Source organism: Hippocampus bargibanti, linkage group LG01 (genome assembly GCF_051943395.1).
Source record: "Hippocampus bargibanti isolate YZ-2025 linkage group LG01, ASM5194339v1, whole genome shotgun sequence".
Classification (NCBI taxonomy): domain Eukaryota; kingdom Metazoa; phylum Chordata; class Actinopteri; order Syngnathiformes; family Syngnathidae; genus Hippocampus; species Hippocampus bargibanti.
The window spans coordinates 35022862-35030195 of NC_142734.1; the positions used below are offsets into that span (position 1 = coordinate 35022862).

Genomic DNA, 7334 nt, shown 5'->3' on the forward strand with positions numbered 1-7334 from the left:
AACAGAACAGATGGATGTAAAAAAATATATAAATAACACCGACGCACAGTTTTAAATGAGTATTTTTGGTTGCCTCTCTAGATTTTGTCAATAGTCATTAACCCTTTGAAAGACAGCTGACCATTTAATCAAGTAAAAGGTACCTGAAAGGGTTAAGCATGAAATCACTTGCACGCAAGTGCTTTTCCAAACAAAGCGCCCTGTTATCAGCCTATGTTTCCATTTCCAATACAATTGGGAAACACATTTCAGTTGGCCATGAACACAAAATAAGATTTTTTAAAAAATGAGGCGGTTCAGCACCATGGATAGCAACACGAGTATTTTTTTTTTCCGTCTCTGTACATTTTCTATTGTGTCTGTCCTCATTTGGATCTCAGTTGATGTGGAATCGATTCCAGCTGAGTTGACGAGAGACGCCGTACACCCAGGCGTGATTGCCGGCCAATCATAGAGCACATTTTGCCCCCCCCCCCCCCCCCCCCCCCCCCCCAAAAAAAAAAAAAAACACACACTTCTGGCTTCTTTTGGGAGGAAATAAAAGAAGCAAACCAGGAAAGAAAGTGAACACCCTATACAGAACAGGTGTCAAACCTGTGGGTAAAATCTTGCCCGCCACATTATTTTCCTCAGGCCGTGAAAGCAAATAAAATATGTCAAGTTCCATGATGCTTGCTGAAGTCTGAACCAAAATGTAAAATTGTCGCATGCAAACCACAATAACAGTCATTATTTTTTACTTCAGATTTGAAAACGAGTTATAAATAAATAAATAAATAAATAAATATAAAAATATAAAAATAAAATAAATAAATAAATATAAAAATAAATAAATATAAAAATGAATAAATAAATATAAAAATAAATACATAAATAAAAAGAAATAAAATGAAATAAATACAAATAAATACAAATAAATAAAATAAAATAAAATAAAATGAGACTCCAATTAAAAGGAAATTAACAGAAACTGACGGCAAATAAAAAAAAATTGCCAACCAAACCACAAGAAGTGGAAGAAAAAGAAAAAAAAAAACAAATATCCAACTATTTTCCAGGACTGAAAGCAATGTGATAAAAACCAGCAAGTTCAGTGTTGGACTAAAAGGACACGATCAACATTTGTGGGAGGGGAGGGGTGGGGGTAGAAAGAAGGAATCGTCTGTGTACAGTGTGCAGTGAGAGGAAAATGGCAGCATGAGATATGAAACACAAAGACAATAAATGGTTGTGAGTGAAAGGAGGCTGTCAGCATTTGTAGGTCAGTGTAAATGTTTAATGCTTGATGCAAATGAGATGATGCTTATCCTCCTCTAAAATGATACACTCTGTCTTTCCACACAAACACTTTTGGAGCCTCTTTTTCTTTACTGTTTATTCTCCCCAAGCTCCCTGATTCACCAATTAAGTGCCCGAAAGTGCCAATTAGTCTAATGGACCTCTGCGACAGAAGGGTAGGGGTCTCTTACTCGCATTACTCATTTCCCCAAGATGTGTCATTCTTCTTAAAAAAAATACCCTCACGTATCTTCCAGTGCACACATCACAAGCGTGTCTAAATAATCCAATTTCAGACATTCACATCCAAGCTCCAACTCTCGGTACTGCATTTTTTTCCATCATGTGTACACAAATTGACTTAAGCGGTGTTCTGAAAAATGCCTTGTTACGTGCACTCCATTAAGGAAGCCAGGGATGGATTAGTGTCGTGTGACAAGGAGGAAAAGATTGGAGGTGAACACTGAAGATGCAGCGAATAAATCCTATAATGGCTTGCCTATCTTATCAATTAGGGGACAATAATCAGCATCTAAAATACCCAAAACATGCAGCATGATATTTTTATTCAAATGCAAAACACCAATAAAAATGACTTAGTGTCCAAAATCTGCAAAAAATTGAGCTGTGAATTGGGCATTTTCAGAAAGTCCCGCCCCCAGTTCGTGACGTCACGCCAAGACGCCTTGCATTTCTGGAGAATCAAAACAATGGCTTCAGATTCGGAGAAGATGCTTTCTTGTGACACATCCAGTTATGAATATGATTCAAATAGTTCTGAAGAGGAAAGCATATATGTTATCAATGGATTAAAGAATTTATTCCATGCCATTTTGAGGCAACATTGGGGGAGAAATGGATCACCAGAAAAGAGGCAGAAAATGTTGACCTCCTGTTGCCACCTCCGTTTCCACGGGCTGATAAATTCCTTATATGGCGCTTGGACGCCCTCTCCTGGCCTTCTGGTGGCTTTTGGGTGCAACACAAGGTTTTCAGACCAAACAATACAGCAAAATACATTGACGTGATGGAAGGACTACTACAATGTGTCTTTTTTTTCGGTCAGGGCGTTCCTTTAGTGATGTCACGTACGGACTCGTCACCAACTCAAAAACAAGACTTCCGGAATATTCAGCATGAGTCTTAAAATGTAAAATATAGCTATATGAAATGGAATCTTCTTAAAATACGCTCAGTCGAAGTCATTTGAAGCCATTTTACAAATTATGAACACAACTTGTCCGGAGACGTCAGTTGTCCTTTAAGACAAGTCATTGTTTTAAGATGACACAATTACACTATGATCAGAAAAGTGTTGTAACTGGATTGCAAGAGAATACAAACGGCATTTTTCTGAGAGAGAGATGTCACAAGTTTTCATGAAAGGAGCTGCACGTTGACAATTGTGTGAAGGATAAGGATTTGCAAAACAAACGGATAGAAAATGGTAACACGTTGCGGTGACCTCTCATGATAAAAGCCGAAAGGAAAAAACAAAACAAAAAAAAATGTCTCAATATCCTCCAACTCTATCCTTCAGGTGAAGCTATGCAATGCTATGGGTGTCATCCACGACCAGGAGCACAATGTACCCCCCAATTGCAAATATGCACCCCGGGCCAAATCTGTCGTCCCTTCTTCGGTGAGTAGCTGTACATTATTTCATCCTATTTCAGCAACCTTGTCAACAGAGAAAAGCCAAATGTGGGTTTCATTCTTGCCACGAGTGTGGAGTTGGCACACCGGAGGCTTATTCATATGATCAAAGTGTGGCAAATGCCCTCACAATAAATGAGGCTTCACTAAATTTCAGAAAGAAAAGTATGTTGACATGGACACTTTTTGTCACTTTCTCTGACTTGTAGACAGCTGGGGAGAGCATTGCGCTTGGCCATGAACGTGTGAGCAGAATACCACCCAACCCACCTACTCGAAGTGCTCCAGATTGGACAACTGCGACAATCCTTTCAAAAAATGGATTGGAGGATGTTGGTGGTTAAACCTGTATTCACAGTAGTTTAGTTTGAAAGCATTAAAAAATGTTATAAAAAATGGAGGACTTTCTTTCTTGCATTATGTGTGATTGAAACTTCATTTTTATGTTTATAGTAGCGTCTTATATTCGCCTGTCATGCATAATCTGTTGGGCCATTGGTTTAAGTGTCTTCCAAACATCCAAAACACACAACAAAAGCTTCTTGGAATGATTTTTCTCAGGTAACTTACGCAGGGGTACCAATCGTTTGACAGTCACTGTGTCTTTGAACAATGGGAAGAAGAAAGAGAAAAAAATAGTCATGACTTTCATACCACAGCAAGCAAAACACATGGCAGAGGAGTCATTGCTGAACATACCGTCCAGAGTCATGTTTTCATGAAATTAAATGCACATGTAACAGTCACACCCCACTCAAACTCAAAATACAAGCACGAACAAATGTAAGAAAAAAACAAAATCAAGAATTGCCCAAAAATGTAAACTTTGGCGTTGGCCTTTTTTTTCTATACGAATTGAATGAATGACCCAATGACTGCAATATGTCGAATGGCAAAATAAATACAACGTCAGAGCACGACAGTGGCCTCTCCCACACACATCTGCACACGCGCACACACACACACACACACACACACACACACACACACACACACACAAAATCAATCCCCTTGTCCTTTCCGGACTTGTCTTTTTGTACTTCTCATTCACCCAAAGTTGAAGATGGTACCACAGCCATTGGACAACCAACTCCACCAAGAACACACAACCATGAACCTTTGAAGTGCAAATGTCAATAAAAATGATCATAATTATCTGAGTGGATGGAAAAGTACATGTTTGTGAAAAGGGCGGAGTATCGCCACATGAGTTTGAATCGTAAAAGTTTCAAGTCTTCAATGAAGCCCAATATATTGATTCATTTTCCAAATTGTTGCCAGCCAATCGCGGGGCACGCTCAAAGTAACATTTTGGGGGAAAATATATCCCCAAGTTTGACAAAAAACATGTTGGAATCACCGGAGACCACAAATTGGTGATCAGCGAATTACTGAATTAAATGTTCAAACTGTACATGACATGACAATGATTTATGTTTTGTTTGAACGCCAGTTATATCATTTATTACACCTTAGTTGAATTTTTAATTTGAAAAGATTAATTCAATAGGAAGACATGGAAAACACGCAGGTTCAGACTTTAACATCTGCGCATTAAATCGTGACGAGAGGCCACTTTCATATTTGGGAAGCGTGACTGGAGGCTCACGAATGCCGCGAGTGAAGGTGGGGGCATAATAAAACTTATAGATACATATTTGGACAAGAGGCAGGTCCGTAAAAGACAACAAGCAAACAAAATCAAGTAATGTATAAAAGTACACATCGGACTGAAGTGATCATTGAGTGGAAGAAGCATAAGTTGACGAGTCGACGACAGGCTACTGTGTTGAACGCGACAATGAAGTGGTTGATCTTGGCCTTCTGCTTCATCGCACTCGTCGCAGTTGGTGAGTATTTTCCTTTCAGACAGCCGAGTTTATGCTACCGGGTCAAAAGCCTTAAGACAAGTCATTGTTTTCAGAGTAGAAAATTACACAATGAAAAGAAAAGTTTTGTAACTGGATTGCAAGAGAAGACAAACTGCAATTTTCCAAGAGAGATTTTGCATGAAAGGAGCGCACGTTCACAGTTGTGTGAGAGATGAGGATTTGCAAAACAAACGGATAGAAAATGATGACACGTTGCGGTGACCCCTCATGGTAATAGCCGAAAGGAAAAAAATATTGTTTTAATGCCTCAAAACCCTCCAACTCTATCCCTCAGGTGAAGCTCTGCAATGCTATGCATGTGTTCCAGTACCAATAGTACCATGCCATGTCCAAACGTGCGAACAAGGCCAAATCTGCCGTAACTACCAATGTGAGTAGCTGTACATTATTTCATCCTCTTTCGGGAACCTTGTCAACAGAGAAAAGCCAGATGTGGGTTTCATTCTTGCCACGAGCGTGGAGTTGGCACACCGGGGGCTTATCCGCCTGATCAAAGTGTGTCAAATGCCCTCACAATAAATGAGGCTTCACTGAATTGCAGAAACAAAAGTATGTTGACATGGACACTTTTTGTCACTTTCTCTGACTTGTAGTCGGCTGGGGACAGTATTGCGCTTGGCCATGAACGTGTGAGCAGAATACACCCCAACCCAAAGACTCGAAGTGCTCCAGATTGGACAACTGCGACAATCCTTTCAAAAAATGGATTGGAGGATGTTGGTGGTTAAACCTGTATTCACAGTAGTTTAGTTTGAAAGCATTATAAAATGTTATAAAAAATGGAGGACTTTCTTTCTTGCATTATGTGTGATTGAAACTTTATTTTTATGTTTATAGTAGCGTCTTATATTCGCCTGTCATGCATAATCTGTTGGGCCATTGGTTTAAGTGTCTTCCAAACATCCAAAACACACAACAAAAGCTTCTTGGAATGATTTTCATCAGGTAACTTACGCAGAGGTACCAATCGTTTGACAGTCACTGTGTCTTTGAACAATGGGAAGAAGAAAGAGAAAAAATAGTCATGACTTTCATACCACAGCAAGCAAAACACATGGCAGAGGAGTCATTGCTCAACATACCGTCCAGAGTCATGTTGTCATGAAATTAAATACACGTGTAACAGTCACACCCCACTCAAACTCAAAATACAAGCACGAACAAATCTAAGAAAAAAGCAAAATCAAGAATTGCCCAAAAATGTAAACTTTGGCGTTGCCCTTTTTTTCTATACGAATTGAATGAATGACCCAATGACTGCAATTTGTCGAATGGCAAAATAAATACAACGTCAGAGCACAACAGTGGCCTCTCCCACACACATTTGCACACGCACGCGCGCACGCACGCACACACACACACACACACACACACACACACACACACACACACACACACACACACACACACACACACACACACACACACACACACACACACACGCGCACACACACACGCGCACACACACACACACACACACGCGCACACACACACGCGCACACACACACACGCGCACACACACACACACACACACACACACACACACACACACAAAAATCAATCCCCTTGTCCTTTCCGGACTTGTCTGTTTGTACTTCTCATTCACCCAAAGTTGAAGATGGTACCACAGCCATTGGACAACCAACTCCACCAAGAACACACAACCATGAACCTGAAGTGTAAATGTAAATAAAAATGATCATAATTATCTGGGTGGATGGAAAAGTACATGTTTGCGAAAAGGGCGGAGTATCACAACATGAGTTTGAATCGTAAAAGTTTCAAGTCTTCAATGAAGCCCAATATATTGAGTCATTTTCCGAATCGCTTCCCGGCTAATCGTGGGGCACGCTCAAAGCAACATTTTGGGGGAAAATATATCCCCATGTTCGACAAAAAAAACATGTTGGAATCACTGGAGACCACAAATTGGTGATTAGCGAATTACTGAATTCAATGTTCAAACTGTACATGACATGACAATGATTTATGTTTTGTTTGAACGCCAGTTATGTCATTTATTACACCTCCGTTGAATTTTTTATTTGAAAAGATTAATTTAAAAATGAATTTCTGTTCAAGACCGACTCTCGTGAGGATAAGCAGATTGCAAATCAAAAAAGTGCCGGCCATCTTGGATTTCTATAAAGCCTGTTTGATTTAAAATAATAAGTAATTTTATATACACACACCAAATTTCATGTTTGTACATGTACACACCTCCTGATCCAAATGATCTGCTCAGTCAATTGTCTTTTCTGTAATACCGTACAATAGCTATCTGGTTGGCTGGCTAGCTATCTAGTTGGCTAGCTATTAGCTATCTGTTGGCTTGCTCGCTAGCTTTCCAGCTATTAGTCTTACTATTCTATCCGAGTTACTTGCGGGTTGAGTGAAAGGCTGGCGCGTGTGACTGCCACTGCTCACCCACAAAAACTTATCCTGTGAATGTAAAGTGACCTTGAGAGTTTTGAAAGGCGCTTAAAAATAAAATTTATTATTATTATT

The 7334-nt window shown here is 39.7% G+C and overlaps 1 protein-coding gene and 2 long non-coding RNA genes across 5 annotated transcripts in view; 2 read left to right on the plus strand and 1 right to left on the minus strand.

Annotated features, from left to right (window-relative positions):
- agrn (agrin) overlaps nucleotides 1–7334 on the minus strand; it is a 247953-nt gene that overhangs the window by 149565 nt on the left and 91054 nt on the right. The window lies entirely within an intron of this gene.
- On the plus strand, nucleotides 2729–3332 carry LOC148904044 (uncharacterized). Its single transcript, XR_016116171.1, has 2 exons — nucleotides 2729–2920; nucleotides 3144–3332. It is a non-coding gene; the product is annotated as an uncharacterized LOC148904044 (long non-coding RNA).
- On the plus strand, nucleotides 4585–5610 carry LOC148904045 (uncharacterized). Its single transcript, XR_016116185.1, has 3 exons — nucleotides 4585–4784; nucleotides 5101–5196; nucleotides 5420–5610. It is a non-coding gene; the product is annotated as an uncharacterized LOC148904045 (long non-coding RNA).